Source organism: Lissotriton vulgaris, chromosome 5 (assembly GCF_964263255.1).
Source record: "Lissotriton vulgaris chromosome 5, aLisVul1.2, whole genome shotgun sequence".
NCBI classification, from domain to species: Eukaryota; Metazoa; Chordata; class Amphibia; order Caudata; family Salamandridae; genus Lissotriton; species Lissotriton vulgaris.
In genome coordinates, this window is record NC_141693.1 from 1,567,246,707 (window position 1) to 1,567,263,273 (window position 16,567).

Sequence of the window (16,567 nt, forward strand, 5' to 3'; positions counted from 1 at the left end):
GAGCGAGGACTAGGACGTCTGTTCCGACTGAGTCTGCATCCACAGAAAGGATGAAATAAGGCTCTAGAAATTTCACCAAGGAGATATGAACTTCATCCCCCTTAAAATACTTTTTCTCCCAGATACCCCGGCTCTTAGTCAAATGAGGTTAATCTTCAAAACCCCACCCCCACTAACCATAAATATTCACCTCTCCTGCTGTCCATTCAATTGATACAAGGTATCTTGTACATGGAGAGAATGTGAGAAAAAGCAGAATTGCTTCATAGATTTGGTGACCTTGGATGGGTGGGCTGGATAAAGAAGTGAACTTGGTTTCCGGAAAGGGAGTATCATGATGGGAATGAGGAAAAGAGAACATGGACCACATTCACAGGTTAGAGAAATAAATGTAATAGGTTCAATGGTTTTGAAAAGCTAACTTTGAGCAGGAATTGTTTTTTAAAATTGCAAAGAATTAAAAAAGTCAATGTGGGATTGGAGGCACAATCTGAGCAGAAAGCACCATAAGCTGCTATGGTGCAACTCTTATGTTGACTAGACACTTTAATATGATGATGCTCTTCTTTTGATATTTCTTTGAGTTAAATTGCATTGTATGTAGCTGACACAGCACTGTTTGCAGCTCCTCAGTTTATGGTTATCCCGTGACAACAATGTATTCATCATATTTATTATTCTACAAAAGAATTTTTAAATGCACTGATGTGGTGTTTGCATGCTATGCAAGATGGCACATCATGGAAACTTTATAAGGAGCATCGCATATGATATGTGATATTTGGCACCTGGAGGAGTCGGACACGCAGATCCTGAAAAGAAGTAAAGACTCTTTAGCAAAAGCCGTCTTTATTCTGAGTCTAATCTTTACTTTTAGTGAAATGATTTATGAAAACCAATCAGCTGCTCCAGGTGAGGCTCGAACTCACAACCTCGGCATGGCTCAGTGCAAGTACTGCTGTATAAGTACCGCGCGCTAACCGATTGCGCCACTGGAGCTCACTGTTTTCATTTCTTCCCATTGTAGCCATCTAGTGCAAACCAAGTAGATACTGCACTGCTCCATTATTCACTGAACAAGATCGACTCACATGCTAGCATGTTATCATGACTATTAAAAATACAGTCCAAATGGAATAGATTTGATAATTCTGCTATATCATGTGCTCTGTCTATTGAACACCCCATACATTTGCCGTTCTGACACAGTCTAGGATAAACTTATGCTTATTTTTAATTAGCACATAGTTAGAATTTCCCCAAAAATGAAATATAGGCCCCTAAGGCAGACGAGGTGGCCGAGTGGTTAAGGCGATGGACTGCTAATCCATTGTGCTCTGCATGTGTGGGTTCGAATCCCACCTTCGTGGGAAAGCCATCAGACACTCTTTTGAAGGTGAGCATGTCTCGAAGTACATTTACACTCTCTTTCAAGACACTGCCATAATCCACTAGAAGGGCCCAACTGACTAGTCCATTATGGCATTTTATGTCAAATAAAGGGAAGTATTTTGTGCTTAATTGAAATTAGATCTTTCATGAAGTGTCCAGAGGATTGCCTATTCCTCACTCCTGGCCTTCCAACCAGTTTGGATAGATAGACTGATAAGAAAGCATTTCTTACTCCTAAAGTTTCAGCCGTCTCAAGTGTATGAGTGTTTACATTTGTCTGCCCCACAGAGACAGATCACTTCTAATAAGTGAGTTCTCTATCTGTCACTGATTGCGGACATACTCTCTAGAGCTTTCAGTATGGTCATAAATGTGAATACTCTTATGTTCTCAAATCAAAATGGAGTTTTTCCTACTTTCAAGAAAAGTGTCTTAAGCATGCTCTTCGATTTGTGCACGCATGTAGTCATTCAAATGCAACTGCATTTCCATACAGAGTCTCAAAATCATAGATATTGTCATACCGCAGTAAGAATACATGTTGCGATTTACAAACTGCAGGCAGGCCGGCCTTGTAGCTCAGTGGCAGAGCACTGGTCTTGTAAACCAGGGGTCATGAGTTCAAGCCTCATCAGGGCCTTTTTATATGTGTGTTTCTGTATGTTGTTTTCGAGTCATTCTTTCTAGGACTCACACCTTGTCTTAAGTTTGCTTATTGACAAGCTTCCCTTTCCTGCTTTCATCTTATCAAGAAGACTTCATGAAAACCATTGAACCATAAACTATTGCCTCACCCCTGACGAACGCCTGACAAACGCCATTCTCACCCCGCCGGGCAAGCCCCGCCGGGCAAAGCCAAATAAGCCATGCATATTTAAAGTTCCTTTGAAAGGCAGAGCGAGGACTAGGACGTCTGTTCCGACTGAGTCTGCATCCACAGAAAGGATGAAATAAGGCTCTAGAAATTTCACCAAGGAGATATGAACTTCATCCCCCTTAAAATACTTTTTCTCCCAGATACCCCGGCTCTTAGTCAAATGAGGTTAATCTTCAAAACCCCACCCCCACTAACCATAAATATTCACCTCTCCTGCTGTCCATTCAATTGATACAAGGTATCTTGTACATGGAGAGAATGTGAGAAAAAGCAGAATTGCTTCATAGATTTGGTGACCTTGGATGGGTGGGCTGGATAAAGAAGTGAACTTGGTTTCCGGAAAGGGAGTATCATGATGGGAATGAGGAAAAGAGAACATGGACCACATTCACAGGTTAGAGAAATAAATGTAATAGGTTCAATGGTTTTGAAAAGCTAACTTTGAGCAGGAATTGTTTTTTAAAACTGCAAAGAATTGAAAGAGTCAATGTGGGATTGGAGGCACAATCTGAGCAGAAAGCACCATAAGCTGCTATGGTGCAACTCTTATGTTGACTAGAAACTTTAATATGATGATGCTCTTCTTTTGATATTTCTTTGAGGTAAATTGTATTGTATGTAGCTGACACAGCACTGTTTGCAGCTCCTCAGTTTATGGTTATCCCGTGACAACAATGTATTCATCATATTTATTATTCTACAAAAGAATTTTTAAATGCACTGATGTGGTGTTTGCATGCTATGCAAGATGGCACATCATGGAAACTTTATAAGGAGCATCGCATATGATATGTGATATTTGGCACCTGGAGGAGTCGGACACGCAGATCCTGAAAAGAAGTAAAGACTCTTTAGCAAAAGCCGTCTTTATTCTGAGTCTAATCTTTACTTTTAGTGAAATGGTTTATGAAAACCAATCAGCTGCTCCAGGTGAGGCTCGAACTCACAACCTCGGCATGGCTCAGTGCAAGTACTGCTGTATAAGTACCGCGCGCTAACCGATTGCGCCACTGGAGCTCACTGTTTTCATTTCTCCCCATTTGAGCCATCTAGTGCAAACCAAGTAGATACTGCACTGCTCCATTATTCACTGAACAAGATCGACTCACATGCTAGCATGTTATCATGACTATTAAAAATACAGTCCAAATGGAATAGATTTGATAATTCTGCTATATCATGTGCTCTGTCTATTGAACACCCCATACATTTGCCGTTCTGACACAGTCTAGGATAAACTTATGCTTATTTTTAATTAGCACATAGTTAGAATTTCCCCAAAAATGAAATATAGGCCCCTAAGGCAGACGAGGTGGCCGAGTGGTTAAGACGATGGACTGCTAATCCATTGTGCTCTGCACGCGTGGGTTTGAATCCCACCTTCGTCGGAAAGCCATCAGACACTCTTTTTAAGGTGAGCATGTCTCGAAGTACAATTACACTCTCTTTCAAGACACTGCCATAATCCACTAGAAGGGCCCAACTGACTAGTCCATTATGGCATTTTATGTCAAATAAAGGGAAGTATTTTGTGCTTAATTGAAATTAGATCTTTCATGAAGTGTCCAGAGGTTTGCCTATTCCTCACTCCTGGCCTTCCAACCAGTTTGGATAGATAGACTGATAAGAAAGCATTTCTTACTCCTAAAGTTTCAGCCGTCTCAAGTGTATGAGTGTTTACATTTGTCTGCCCCACAGAGACAGATCACTTCTAATAAGTGAGTTCTCTATCTGTCACTGATTGCGGACATACTCTCTAGAGCTTTCAGTATGGTCATAAATGTGAATACTCTTATGTTCTCAAATCAAAATGGAGTTTTTCCTACTTTCAAGAAAAGTGTCTTAAGCATGCTCTTCGATTTGTGCACGCATGTAGTCATTCAAATGCAACTGCATTTCCATACAGAGTCTCAAAATCATAGATATCGTCATACCGCAGTAAGAATACATGTTGCGATTTACAAACTGCAGGCAGGCCGGCCTTGTAGCTCAGTGGCAGAGCACTGGTCTTGTAAACCAGGGGTCATGAGTTCAAGCCTCATCAGGGCCTTTTTATATGTGTGTTTCTGTATGTTGTTTTCGAGTCATTCTTTCTAGGACTCACACCTTGTCTTAAGTTTGCTTATTGACAAGCTTCCCTTTCCTGCTTTCATCTTATCAAGAAGACTTCATGAAAACCATTGAACCATAAACTATTGCCTCACCCCTTCCGATCGCCTGACGAACGCCTGACAAACGCCATTCTCACCCCGCCGGACAAGCCCTGCCGGGCAAAGCCAAATAAGCCATGCATATTTAAAGTTCCTTTGAAAGGCAGAGCGAGGACTAGGACGTCTGTTCCGACTGAGTCTGCATCCACAGAAAGGATGAAATAAGGCTCTAGAAATTTCACCAAGGAGATATGAACTTCATCCCCCTTAAAATACTTTTTCTCCCAGATACCCCGGCTCTTAGTCAAATGAGGTTAATCTTCAAAACCCCACCCCCACTAACCATAAATATTCACCTCTCCTGCTGTCCATTCAATTGATACAAGGTATCTTGTACATGGAGAGAATGTGAGAAAAAGCAGAATTGCTTCATAGATTTGGTGACCTTGGATGGGTGGGCTGGATAAAGAAGTGAACTTGGTTTCCGGAAAGGGAGTATCATGATGGGAATGAGGAAAAGAGAACATGGACCACATTCACAGGTTAGAGAAATAAATGTAATAGGTTCAATGGTTTTGAAAAGCTAACTTTGAGCAGGAATTGTTTTTTAAAATTGCAAAGAATTGAAAAAGTCAATGTGGGATTGGAGGCACAATCTGAGCAGAAAGCACCATAAGCTGCTATGGTGCAACTCTTATGTTGACTAGAAACTTTAATATGATGATGCTCTTCTTTTGATATTTCTTTGAGTTAAATTGTATTGTATGTAGCTTACACAGCACTGTTTGCAGCTCCTCAGTTTATGGTTATCCCGTGACAACAATGTATTCATCATATTTATTATTCTACAAAAGAATTTTTAAATGCACTGATGTGGTGTTTGCATGCTATGCAAGATGGCACATCATGGAAACTTTATAAGGAGCATCGCATATGATATGTGATATTTGGCACCTGGAGGAGTCGGACACGCAGATCCTGAAAAGAAGTAAAGACTCTTTAGCAAAAGCCGTCTTTATTCTGAGTCTAATCTTTACTTTTAGTGAAATGGTTTATGAAAACCAATCAGCTGCTCCAGGTGAGGCTCGAACTCACAACCTCGGCATGGCTCAGTGCAAGTACTGCTGTATAAGTACCGCGCGCTAACCGATTGCGCCACTGGAGCTCACTGTTTTCATTTCTCCCCATTTGAGCCATCTAGTGCAAACCAAGTAGATACTGCACTGCTCCATTATTCACTGAACAAGATCGACTCACATGCTAGCATGTTATCATGACTATTAAAAATACAGTCCAAATGGAATAGATTTGATAATTCTGCTATATCATGTGCTCTGTCTATTGAACACCCCATACATTTGCCGTTCTGACACAGTCTAGGATAAACTTATGCTTATTTTTAATTAGCACATAGTTAGAATTTCCCCAAAAATGAAATATAGGCCCCTAAGGCAGCCGAGGTGGCCGAGTGGTTAAGGCGATTGACTGCTAATCCATTGTGCTCTGCACGCGTGGGTTCTAATCCCACCTTCGTCGGAAAGCCATCAGACACTCTTTTTAAGGTGAGCATGTCTCGAAGTACAATTACACTCTCTTTCAAGACACTGCCATAATCCACTAGAAGGGCCCAACTGACTAGTCCATTATGGCATTTTATGTCAAATAAAGGGAAGTATTTTGTGCTTAATTGAAATTAGATCTTTCATGAAGTGTCCAGAGGATTGCCTATTCCTCACTCCTGGCCTTCCAACCAGTTTGGATAGATAGACTGATAAGAAAGCATTTCTTACTCCTAAAGTTTCAGCCGTCTCAAGTGTATGAGTGTTTACATTTGTCTGCCCCACAGAGACAGATCACTTCTAATAAGTGAGTTCTCTATCTGTCACTGATTGCGGACATACTCTCTAGAGCTTTCAGTATGGTCATAAATGTGAATACTCTTATGTTCTCAAATCAAAATGGAGTTTTTCCTACTTTCAAGAAAAGTGTCTTAAGCATGCTCTTCGATTTGTGCACGCATGTAGTCATTCAAATGCAACTGCATTTCCATACAGAGTCTCAAAATCATAGATATCGTCATACCGCAGTAAGAATACATGTTGCGATTTACAAATTGCAGGCAGGCCGGCCTTGTAGCTCAGTGGCAGAGCACTGGTCTTGTAAACCAGGGGTCATGAGTTCAAGCCTCATCAGGGCCTTTTTATATGTGTGTTTCTGTATGTTGTTTTCGAGTCATTCTTTCTAGGACTCACACCTTGTCTTAAGTTTGCTTATTGACAAGCTTCCCTTTCCTGCTTTCATCTTATCAAGAAGACTTCATGAAAACCATTGAACCATAAACTATTGCCTCACCCCTTCCGATCGCCTGACGAACGCCTGACAAACGCCATTCTCACCCCGCCGGGCAAGCCCTGCCGGGCAAAGCCAAATAAGCCATGCATATTTAAAGTTCCTTTGAAAGGCAGAGCGAGGACTAGGACGTCTGTTCCGACTGAGTCTGCATCCACAGAAAGGATGAAATAAGGCTCTAGAAATTTCACCAAGGAGATATGAACTTCATCCCCCTTAAAATACTTTTTCTCCCAGATACCCCGGCTCTTAGTCAAATGAGGTTAATCTTCAAAACCCCACCCCCACTAACCATAAATATTCACCTCTCCTGCTGTCCATTCAATTGATACAAGGTATCTTGTACATGGAGAGAATGTGAGAAAAAGCAGAATTGCTTCATAGATTTGGTGACCTTGGATGGGTGGGCTGGATAAAGAAGTGAACTTGGTTTCCGGAAAGGGAGTATCATGATGGGAATGAGGAAAAGAGAACATGGACCACATTCACAGGTTAGAGAAATAAATGTAATAGGTTCAATGGTTTTGAAAAGCTAACTTTGAGCAGGAATTGTTTTTTAAAATTGCAAAGAATTGAAAAAGTCAATGTGGGATTGGAGGCACAATCTGAGCAGAAAGCACCATAAGCTGCTATGGTGCAACTCTTATGTTGACTAGAAACTTTAATATGATGATGCTCTTCTTTTGATATTTCTTTGAGTTAAATTGTATTGTATGTAGCTGACACAGCACTGTTTGCAGCTCCTCAGTTTATGGTTATCCCGTGACAACAATGTATTCATCATATTTATTATTCTACAAAAGAATTTTTAAATGCACTGATGTGGTGTTTGCATGCTATGCAAGATGGCACATCATGGAAACTTTATAAGGAGCATCGCATATGATATGTGATATTTGGCACCTGGAGGAGTCGGACACGCAGATCCTGAAAAGAAGTAAAGACTCTTTAGCAAAAGCTGTCTTTATTCTGAGTCTAATCTTTACTTTTAGTGAAATGATTTATGAAAACCAATCAGCTGCTCCAGGTGAGGCTCGAACTCACAACCTCGGCATGGCTCAGTGCAAGTACTGCTGTATAAGTACCGCGCGCTAACCGATTGCGCCACTGGAGCTCACTGTTTTCGTTTCTCCCCATTTGAGCCATCTAGTGCAAACCAAGTAGATACTGCACTGCTCCATTATTCACTGAACAAGATCGACTCACATGCTAGCATGTTATCATGACTATTAAAAATACAGTCCAAATGGAATAGATTTGATAATTCTGCTATATCATGTGCTCTGTCTATTGAACACCCCATACATTTGCCGTTCTGACACAGTCTAGGATAAACTTATGCTTATTTTTAATTAGCACATAGTTAGAATTTCCCCAAAAATGAAATATAGGCCCCTAAGGCAGGCGAGGTGGCCGAGTGGTTAAGGCGATGGACTGCTAATCCATTGTGCTCTGCACGCGTGGGTTCGAATCCCACCTTTGTCGGAAAGCCATCAGACACTCTTTTGAAGGTGAGCATGTCTCGAAGTACAATTACACTCTCTTTCAAGACACTGCCATAATCCACTAGAAGGGCCCAACTGACTAGTCCATTATGGCATTTTATGTCAAATAAAGGGAAGTATTTTGTGCTTAATTGAAATTAGATCTTTCATGAAGTGTCCAGAGGATTGCCTATTCCTCACTCCTGGCCTTCCAACCAGTTTGGATAGATAGACTGATAAGAAAGCATTTCTTACTCCTAAAGTTTCAGCCGTCTCAAGTGTATGAGTGTTTACATTTGTCTGCCCCACAGAGACAGATCACTTCTAATAAGTGAGTTCTCTATCTGTCACTGATTGCGGACATACTCTCTAGAGCTTTCAGTATGGTCATAAATGTGAATTCTCTTATGTTCTCAAATCAAAATGGAGTTTTTCCTACTTTCAAGAAAAGTGTCTTAAGCATGCTCTTCGATTTGTGCACGCATGTAGTCATTCAAATGCAACTGCATTTCCATACAGAGTCTCAAAATCATAGATATCGTCATACCGCAGTAAGAATACATGTTGCGATTTACAAACTGCAGGCAGGCTGGCCTTGTAGCTCAGTGGCAGAGCACTGGTCTTGTAAACCAGGGGTCATGAGTTCAAGCCTCATCAGGGCCTTTTTATATGTGTGTTTCTGTATGTTGTTTTTGAGTCATTCTTTCTAGGACTCACACCTTGTCTTAAGTTTGCTTATTGACAAGCTTCCCTTTCCTGCTTTCATCTTATCAAGAAGACTTCATGAAAACCATTGAACCATAAACTATTGCCTCACCCCTTCCGATCGCCTGACGAACGCCTGACAAACGCCATTCTCACCCCGCCGGGCAAGCCCCGCCGGGCAAAGCCAAATAAGCCATGCATATTTAAAGTTCCTTTGAAAGGCAGAGCGAGGACTAGGACGTCTGTTCCGACTGAGTCTGCATCCACAGAAAGGATGAAATAAGGCTCTAGAAATTTCACCAAGGAGATATGAACTTCATCCCCCTTAAAATACTTTTTCTCCCAGATACCCCGGCTCTTAGTCAAATGAGGTTAATCTTCAAAACCCCACCCCCACTAACCATAAATATTCACCTCTCCTGCTGTCCATTCAATTGATACAAGGTATCTTGTACATGGAGAGAATGTGAGAAAAAGCAGAATTGCTTCATAGATTTGGTGACCTTGGATGGGTGGGCTGGATAAAGAAGTGAACTTGGTTTCCGGAAAGGGAGTATCATGATGGGAATGAGGAAAAGAGAACATGGACCACATTCACAGGTTAGAGAAATAAATGTAATGGGTTCAATGGTTTTGAAAAGCTAACTTTGAGCAGGAATTGTTTTTTAAAATTGCAAAGAATTAAAAAAGTCAATGTGGGATTGGAGGCACAATCTGAGCAGAAAGCACCATAAGCTGCTATGGTGCAACTCTTATGTTGACTAGAAACTTTAATATGATGATGCTCTTCTTTTGATATTTCTTTGAGTTAAATTGCATTGTATGTAGCTGACACAGCACTGTTTGCAGCTCCTCAGTTTATGGTTATCCCGTGACAACAATGTATTCATCATATTTATTATTCTACAAAAGAATTTTTAAATGCACTGATGTGGTGTTTGCATGCTATGCAAGATGGCACATCATGGAAACTTTATAAGGAGCATCGCATATGATATGTGATATTTGGCACCTGGAGGAGTCGGACACGCAGATCCTGAAAAGAAGTAAAGACTCTTTAGCAAAAGCCGTCTTTATTCTGAGTCTAATCTTTACTTTTAGTGAAATGATTTATGAAAACCAATCAGCTGCTCCAGGTGAGGCTCGAACTCGCAACCTCGGCATGGCTCAGTGTAAGTACTGCTGTATAAGTACCGCGCGCTAACCGATTGCGCCACTGGAGCTCACTGTTTTCATTTCTCCCCATTTGAGCCATCTAGTGCAAACCAAGTAGATACTGCACTGCTCCATTATTCACTGAACAAGATCGACTCACATGCTAGCATGTTATCATGACTATTAAAAATACAGTCCAAATGGAATAGATTTGATAAATCTGCTATATCATGTGCTCTGTCTATTGAACACCCCATACATTTGCCGTTCTGACACAGTCTAGGATAAACTTATGCTTATTTTTAATTAGCACATAGTTAGAATTTCCCCAAAAATGAAATATAGGCCCCTAAGGCAGACGAGGTGGCCGAGTGGTTAAGGCGATGGACTGCTAATCCATTGTGCTCTGCACGCGTGGGTTCGAATCCCACCTTCGTCGGAAAGCCATCAGACACTCTTTTGAAGGTGAGCATGTCTCGAAGTACAATTACACTCTCTTTCAAGACACTGCCATAATCCACTAGAAGGGCCCAACTGACTAGTCCATTATGGCATTTTATGTCAAATAAAGGGAAGTATTTTGTGCTTAATTGAAATTAGATCTTTCATGAAGTGTCCAGAGGATTGCCTATTCCTCACTCCTGGCCTTCCAACCAGTTTGGATAGATAGACTGATAAGAAAGCATTTCTTACTCCTAAAGTTTCAGCCGTCTCAAGTGTATGAGTGTTTACATTTGTCTGCCCCACAGAGACAGATCACTTCTAATAAGTGAGTTCTCTATCTGTCACTGATTGCGGACATACTCTCTAGAGCTTTCAGTATGGTCATAAATGTGAATACTCTTATGTTCTCAAATCAAAATGGAGTTTTTCCTACTTTCAAGAAAAGTGTCTTAAGCATGCTCTTCGATTTGTGCACGCATGTAGTCATTCAAATGCAACTGCATTTCCATACAGAGTCTCAAAATCATAGATATTGTCATACCGCAGTAAGAATACATGTTGCGATTTACAAACTGCAGGCAGGCCGGCCTTGTAGCTCAGTGGCAGAGCACTGGTCTTGTAAACCAGGGGTCATGAGTTCAAGCCTCATCAGGGCCTTTTTATATGTGTGTTTCTGTATGTTGTTTTCGAGTCATTCTTTCTAGGACTCACACCTTGTCTTAAGTTTGCTTATTGACAAGCTTCCCTTTCCTGCTTTCATCTTATCAAGAAGACTTCATGAAAACCATTGAACCATAAACTATTGCCTCACCCCTTCCGATCGCCTGACGAACGCCTGACAAACGCCATTCTCACCCCGCCGGGCAAGCCCTGCCGGGCAAAGCCAAATAAGCCATGCATATTTAAAGTTCCTTTGAAAGGCAGAGCGAGGACTAGGACGTCTGTTCCGACTGAGTCTGCATCCACAGAAAGGATGAAATAAGGCTCTAGAAATTTCACCAAGGAGATATGAACTTCATCCCCCTTAAAATACTTTTTCTCCCAGATACCCCGGCTCTTAGTCAAATGAGGTTAATCTTCAAAACCCCACCCCCACTAACCATAAATATTCACCTCTCCTGCTGTCCATTCAATTGATACAAGGTATCTTGTACATGGAGAGAATGTGAGAAAAAGCAGAATTGCTTCATAGATTTGGTGACCTTGGATGGGTGGGCTGGATAAAGAAGTGAACTTGGTTTCCGGAAAGGGAGTATCATGATGGGAATGAGGAAAAGAGAACATGGACCACATTCACAGGTTAGAGAAATAAATGTAATAGGTTCAATGGTTTTGAAAAGCTAACTTTGAGCAGGAATTGTTTTTTAAAATTGCAAAGAATTGAAAAAGTCAATGTGGGATTGGAGGCACAATCTGAGCAGAAAGCACCATAAGCTGCTATGGTGCAACTCTTATGTTGACTAGAAACTTTAATATGATGATGCTCTTCTTTTGATATTTCTTTGAGTTAAATTGTATTGTATGTAGCTGACACAGCACTGTTTGCAGCTCCTCAGTTTATGGTTATCCCGTGACAACAATGTATTCATCATATTTATTATTCTACAAAAGAATTTTTAAATGCACTGATGTGGTGTTTGCATGCTATGCAAGATGGCACATCATGGAAACTTTATAAGGAGCATCGCATATGATATGTGATATTTGGCACCTGGAGGAGTCGGACACGCAGATCCTGAAAAGAAGTAAAGACTCTTTAGCAAAAGCCGTCTTTATTCTGAGTCTAATCTTTACTTTTAGTGAAATGGTTTATGAAAACCAATCAGCTGCTCCAGGTGAGGCTCGAACTCACAACCTCGGCATGGCTCAGTGCAAGTACTGCTGTATAAGTACCGCGAGCTAACCGATTGCGCCACTGGAGCTCACTGTTTTCATTTCTCCCCATTTGAGCCATCTAGTGCAAACCAAGTAGATACTGCACTGCTCCATTATTCACTGAACAAGATCGACTCACATGCTAGCATGTTATCATGACTATTAAAAATACAGTCCAAATGGAATAGATTTGATAATTCTGCTATATCATGTGCTCTGTCTATTGAACACCCCATACATTTGCCGTTCTGACACAGTCTAGGATAAACTTATGCTTATTTTTAATTAGCACATAGTTAGAATTTCCCCAAAAATGAAATATAGGCCCCTAAGGCAGACGAGGTGGCCGAGTGGTTAAGGCGATGGACTGCTAATCCATTGTGCTCTGCACGCGTGGGTTCGAATCCCACCTTCGTCGGAAAGCCATCAGACACTCTTTTTAAGGTGAGCATGTCTCGAAGTACAATTACACTCTCTTTCAAGACACTGCCATAATCCACTAGAAGGGCCCAACTGACTAGTCCATTATGGCATTTTATGTCAAATAAAGGGAAGTATTTTGTGCTTAATTGAAATTAGATCTTTCATGAAGTGTCCAGAGGTTTGCCTATTCCTCACTCCTGGCCTTCCAACCAGTTTGGATAGATAGACTGATAAGAAAGCATTTCTTACTCCTAAAGTTTCAGCCGTCTCAAGTGTATGAGTGTTTACATTTGTCTGCCCCACAGAGACAGATCACTTCTAATAAGTGAGTTCTCTATCTGTCACTGATTGCGGACATACTCTCTAGAGCTTTCAGTATGGTCATAAATGTGAATACTCTTATGTTCTCAAATCAAAATGGAGTTTTTCCTACTTTCAAGACAAGTGTCTTAAGCATGCTCTTCGATTTGTGCACGCATGTAGTCATTCAAATGCAACTGCATTTCCATACAGAGTCTCAAAATCATAGATATCGTCATACCGCAGTAAGAATACATGTTGCGATTTACAAACTGCAGGCAGGCTGGCCTTGTAGCTCAGTGGCAGAGCACTGGTCTTGTAAACCAGGGGTCATGAGTTCAAGCCTCATCAGGGCCTTTTTATATGTGTGTTTCTGTATGTTGTTTTCGAGTCATTCTTTCTAGGACTCACACCTTGTCTTAAGTTTGCTTATTGACAAGCTTCCCTTTCCTGCTTTCATCTTATCAAGAAGACTTCATGAAAACCATTGAACCATAAACTATTTCCTCACCCCTTCCGATCGCCTGACGAACGCCTGACAAACGCCATTCTCACCCCGCCGGGCAAGCCCTGCCGGGCAAAGCCAAATAAGCCATGCATATTTAAAGTTCCTTTGAAAGGCAGAGCGAGGACTAGGACGTCTGTTCCGACTGAGTCTGCATCCACAGAAAGGATGAAATAAGGCTCTAGAAATTTCACCAAGGAGATATGAACTTCATCCCCCTTAAAATACTTTTTCTCCCAGATACCCCGGCTCTTAGTCAAATGAGGTTAATCTTCAAAACCCCACCCCCACTAACCATAAATATTCACCTCTCCTGCTGTCCATTCAATTGATACAAGGTATCTTGTACATGGAGAGAATGTGAGAAAAAGCAGAATTGCTTCATAGATTTGGTGACCTTGGATGGGTGGGCTGGATAAAGAAGTGAACTTGGTTTCCGGAAAGGGAGTATCATGATGGGAATGAGGAAAAGAGAACATGGACCACATTCACAGGTTAGAGAAATAAATGTAATAGGTTCAATGGTTTTGAAAAGCTAACTTTGAGCAGGAATTGTTTTTTAAAATTGCAAAGAATTGAAAAATTCAATGTGGGATTGGAGGCACAATCTGAGCAGAAAGCACCATAAGCTGCTATGGTGCAACTCTTTTGTTGACTAGAAACTTTAATATGATGATGCTCTTCTTTTGATATTTCTTTGAGTTAAATTGTATTGTATGTAGCTGACACAGCACTGTTTGCAGCTCCTCAGTTTATGGTTATCCCGTGACAACAATGTATTCATCATATTTATTATTCTACAAAAGAATTTTTAAATGCACTGATGTGGTGTTTGCATGCTATGCAAGATGGCACATCATGGAAACTTTATAAGGAGCATCGCATATGATATGTGATATTTGGCACCTGGAGGAGTCGGACACGCAGATCCTGAAAAGAAGTAAAGACTCTTTAGCAAAAGCCGTCTTTATTCTGAGTCTAATCTTTACTTTTAGTGAAATGATTTATGAAAACCAATCAGCTGCTCCAGGTGAGGCTCGAACTCACAACCTCGGCATGGCTCAGTGCAAGTATTGCTGTATAAGTACCGCGCGCTAACCGATTGCGCCACTGGAGCTCACTGTTTTCAATTCTCCCCATTTGAGCCATCTAGTGCAAACCAAGTAGATACTGCACTGCTCCATTATTCACTGAACAAGATCGACTCACATGCTAGCATGTTATCATGACTATTAAAAATACAGTCCAAATGGAATAGATTTGATAATTCTGCTATATCATGTGCTCTGTCTATTGAACACCCCATACATTTGCCGTTCTGACACAGTCTAGGATAAACTTATGCTTATTTTTAATTAGCACATAGTTAGAATTTCCCCAAAAATGAAATATAGGCCCCTAAGGCAGACGAGGTGGCCGAGTGGTTAAGACGATGGACTGCTAATCCATTGTGCTCTGCACGCGTGGGTTCGAATCCCACCTTCGTCGGAAAGCCATCAGACACTCTTTTTAAGGTGAGCATGTCTCGAAGTACAATTACACTCTCTTTCAAGACACTGCCATAATCCACTAGAAGGGCCCAACTGACTAGTCCATTATGGCATTTTATGTCAAATAAAGGGAAGTATTTTGTGCTTAATTGAAATTAGATCTTTCATGAAGTGTCCAGAGGTTTGCCTATTCCTCACTCCTGGCCTTCCAACCAGTTTGGATAGATAGACTGATAAGAAAGCATTTCTTACTCCTAAAGTTTCAGCCGTCTCAAGTGTATGAGTGTTTACATTTGTCTGCCCCACAGAGACAGATCACTTCTAATAAGTGAGTTCTCTATCTGTCACTGATTGCGGACATACTCTCTAGAGCTTTCAGTATGGTCATAAATGTGAATACTCTTATGTTCTCAAATCAAAATGGAGTTTTTCCTACTTTCAAGAAAAGTGTCTTAAGCATGCTCTTCGATTTGTGCACGCATGTAGTCATTCAAATGCAACTGCATTTCCATACAGAGTCTCAAAATCATAGATATCGTCATACCGCAGTAAGAATACATGTTGCGATTTACAAACTGCAGGCAGGCCGGCCTTGTAGCTCAGTGGCAGAGCACTGGTCTTGTAAACCAGGGGTCATGAGTTCAAGCCTCATCAGGGCCTTTTTATATGTGTGTTTCTGTATGTTGTTTTCGAGTCATTCTGTCTAGGACTCACACCTTGTCTTAAGTTTGCTTATTGACAAGCTTCCCTTTCCTGCTTTCATCTTATCAAGAAGACTTCATGAAAACCATTGAACCATAAACTATTGCCTCACCCCTTCCGATCGCCTGACGAACGCCTGACAAACGCCATTCTCACCCCGCCGGACAAGCCCTGCCGGGCAAAGCCAAATAAGCCATGCATATTTAAAGTTCCTTTGAAAGGCAGAGCGAGGACTAGGACGTCTGTTCCGACTGAGTCTGCATCCACAGAAAGGATGAAATAAGGCTCTAGAAATTTCACCAAGGAGATATGAACTTCATCCCCCTTAAAATACTTTTTCTCCCAGATACCCCGGCTCTTAGTCAAATGAGGTTAATCTTCAAAACCCCACCCCCACTAACCATAAATATTCACCTCTCCTGCTGTCCATTCAATTGATACAAGGTATCTTGTACATGGAGAGAATGTGAGAAAAAGCAGAATTGCTTCATAGATTTGGTGACCTTGGATGGGTGGGCTGGATAAAGAAGTGAACTTGGTTTCCGGAAAGGGAGTATCATGATGGGAATGAGGAAAAGAGAACATGGACCACATTCACAGGTTAGAGAAATAAATGTAATAGGTTCAATGGTTTTGAAAAGCTAACTTTGACCAGGAATTGTTTTTTAAAATTGCAAAGAATTGAAAAAGTCAATGTGGGATTGGAGGCACAATCT

The 16,567-nt window shown here is 41.1% G+C and overlaps 21 non-coding genes across 21 annotated transcripts; 14 read left to right on the plus strand and 7 right to left on the minus strand.

The window, feature by feature from the left end:
* Positions 1 to 904: 904 nt before the first annotated feature.
* TRNAI-UAU (transfer RNA isoleucine (anticodon UAU)) lies at positions 905 to 999 on the minus strand. Its single transcript has 2 exons — positions 962 to 999; positions 905 to 940 (listed from the first exon to the last, which is right to left on the minus strand). It is a non-coding gene; the product is annotated as a tRNA-Ile (tRNA).
* A 289-nt stretch (positions 1,000 to 1,288) lies between these two features.
* TRNAS-GCU (transfer RNA serine (anticodon GCU)) lies at positions 1,289 to 1,370 on the plus strand. The gene has a single exon. It is a non-coding gene; the product is annotated as a tRNA-Ser (tRNA).
* Positions 1,371 to 1,960: 590 nt separating this feature from the next.
* TRNAT-UGU (transfer RNA threonine (anticodon UGU)) lies at positions 1,961 to 2,032 on the plus strand. The gene has a single exon. It is a non-coding gene; the product is annotated as a tRNA-Thr (tRNA).
* A 1,159-nt stretch (positions 2,033 to 3,191) lies between these two features.
* Positions 3,192 to 3,286, minus strand: TRNAI-UAU (transfer RNA isoleucine (anticodon UAU)). Its single transcript has 2 exons — positions 3,249 to 3,286; positions 3,192 to 3,227 (listed from the first exon to the last, which is right to left on the minus strand). It is a non-coding gene; the product is annotated as a tRNA-Ile (tRNA).
* Positions 3,287 to 3,575: 289 nt separating this feature from the next.
* On the plus strand, positions 3,576 to 3,657 carry TRNAS-GCU (transfer RNA serine (anticodon GCU)). The gene has a single exon. It is a non-coding gene; the product is annotated as a tRNA-Ser (tRNA).
* A 590-nt stretch (positions 3,658 to 4,247) lies between these two features.
* Positions 4,248 to 4,319, plus strand: TRNAT-UGU (transfer RNA threonine (anticodon UGU)). The gene has a single exon. It is a non-coding gene; the product is annotated as a tRNA-Thr (tRNA).
* A 1,170-nt stretch (positions 4,320 to 5,489) lies between these two features.
* Positions 5,490 to 5,584, minus strand: TRNAI-UAU (transfer RNA isoleucine (anticodon UAU)). Its single transcript has 2 exons — positions 5,547 to 5,584; positions 5,490 to 5,525 (listed from the first exon to the last, which is right to left on the minus strand). It is a non-coding gene; the product is annotated as a tRNA-Ile (tRNA).
* A 289-nt stretch (positions 5,585 to 5,873) lies between these two features.
* Positions 5,874 to 5,955, plus strand: TRNAS-GCU (transfer RNA serine (anticodon GCU)). The gene has a single exon. It is a non-coding gene; the product is annotated as a tRNA-Ser (tRNA).
* A 590-nt stretch (positions 5,956 to 6,545) lies between these two features.
* On the plus strand, positions 6,546 to 6,617 carry TRNAT-UGU (transfer RNA threonine (anticodon UGU)). Its single transcript has one exon. It is a non-coding gene; the product is annotated as a tRNA-Thr (tRNA).
* Positions 6,618 to 7,787: 1,170 nt separating this feature from the next.
* On the minus strand, positions 7,788 to 7,882 carry TRNAI-UAU (transfer RNA isoleucine (anticodon UAU)). The gene is made up of 2 exons: positions 7,845 to 7,882; positions 7,788 to 7,823 (listed from the first exon to the last, which is right to left on the minus strand). It is a non-coding gene; the product is annotated as a tRNA-Ile (tRNA).
* Positions 7,883 to 8,171: 289 nt separating this feature from the next.
* Positions 8,172 to 8,253, plus strand: TRNAS-GCU (transfer RNA serine (anticodon GCU)). The gene has a single exon. It is a non-coding gene; the product is annotated as a tRNA-Ser (tRNA).
* A 590-nt stretch (positions 8,254 to 8,843) lies between these two features.
* On the plus strand, positions 8,844 to 8,915 carry TRNAT-UGU (transfer RNA threonine (anticodon UGU)). Its single transcript has one exon. It is a non-coding gene; the product is annotated as a tRNA-Thr (tRNA).
* A 1,170-nt stretch (positions 8,916 to 10,085) lies between these two features.
* Positions 10,086 to 10,180, minus strand: TRNAI-UAU (transfer RNA isoleucine (anticodon UAU)). Its single transcript has 2 exons — positions 10,143 to 10,180; positions 10,086 to 10,121 (listed from the first exon to the last, which is right to left on the minus strand). It is a non-coding gene; the product is annotated as a tRNA-Ile (tRNA).
* Positions 10,181 to 10,469: 289 nt separating this feature from the next.
* On the plus strand, positions 10,470 to 10,551 carry TRNAS-GCU (transfer RNA serine (anticodon GCU)). The gene has a single exon. It is a non-coding gene; the product is annotated as a tRNA-Ser (tRNA).
* Positions 10,552 to 11,141: 590 nt separating this feature from the next.
* Positions 11,142 to 11,213, plus strand: TRNAT-UGU (transfer RNA threonine (anticodon UGU)). Its single transcript has one exon. It is a non-coding gene; the product is annotated as a tRNA-Thr (tRNA).
* Positions 11,214 to 12,383: 1,170 nt separating this feature from the next.
* TRNAI-UAU (transfer RNA isoleucine (anticodon UAU)) lies at positions 12,384 to 12,478 on the minus strand. The gene is made up of 2 exons: positions 12,441 to 12,478; positions 12,384 to 12,419 (listed from the first exon to the last, which is right to left on the minus strand). It is a non-coding gene; the product is annotated as a tRNA-Ile (tRNA).
* Positions 12,479 to 12,767: 289 nt separating this feature from the next.
* TRNAS-GCU (transfer RNA serine (anticodon GCU)) lies at positions 12,768 to 12,849 on the plus strand. Its single transcript has one exon. It is a non-coding gene; the product is annotated as a tRNA-Ser (tRNA).
* Positions 12,850 to 13,439: 590 nt separating this feature from the next.
* Positions 13,440 to 13,511, plus strand: TRNAT-UGU (transfer RNA threonine (anticodon UGU)). Its single transcript has one exon. It is a non-coding gene; the product is annotated as a tRNA-Thr (tRNA).
* A 1,170-nt stretch (positions 13,512 to 14,681) lies between these two features.
* On the minus strand, positions 14,682 to 14,776 carry TRNAI-UAU (transfer RNA isoleucine (anticodon UAU)). Its single transcript has 2 exons — positions 14,739 to 14,776; positions 14,682 to 14,717 (listed from the first exon to the last, which is right to left on the minus strand). It is a non-coding gene; the product is annotated as a tRNA-Ile (tRNA).
* A 289-nt stretch (positions 14,777 to 15,065) lies between these two features.
* Positions 15,066 to 15,147, plus strand: TRNAS-GCU (transfer RNA serine (anticodon GCU)). The gene has a single exon. It is a non-coding gene; the product is annotated as a tRNA-Ser (tRNA).
* Positions 15,148 to 15,737: 590 nt separating this feature from the next.
* Positions 15,738 to 15,809, plus strand: TRNAT-UGU (transfer RNA threonine (anticodon UGU)). Its single transcript has one exon. It is a non-coding gene; the product is annotated as a tRNA-Thr (tRNA).
* The last annotated feature ends 758 nt before the right edge of the window (positions 15,810 to 16,567 follow it).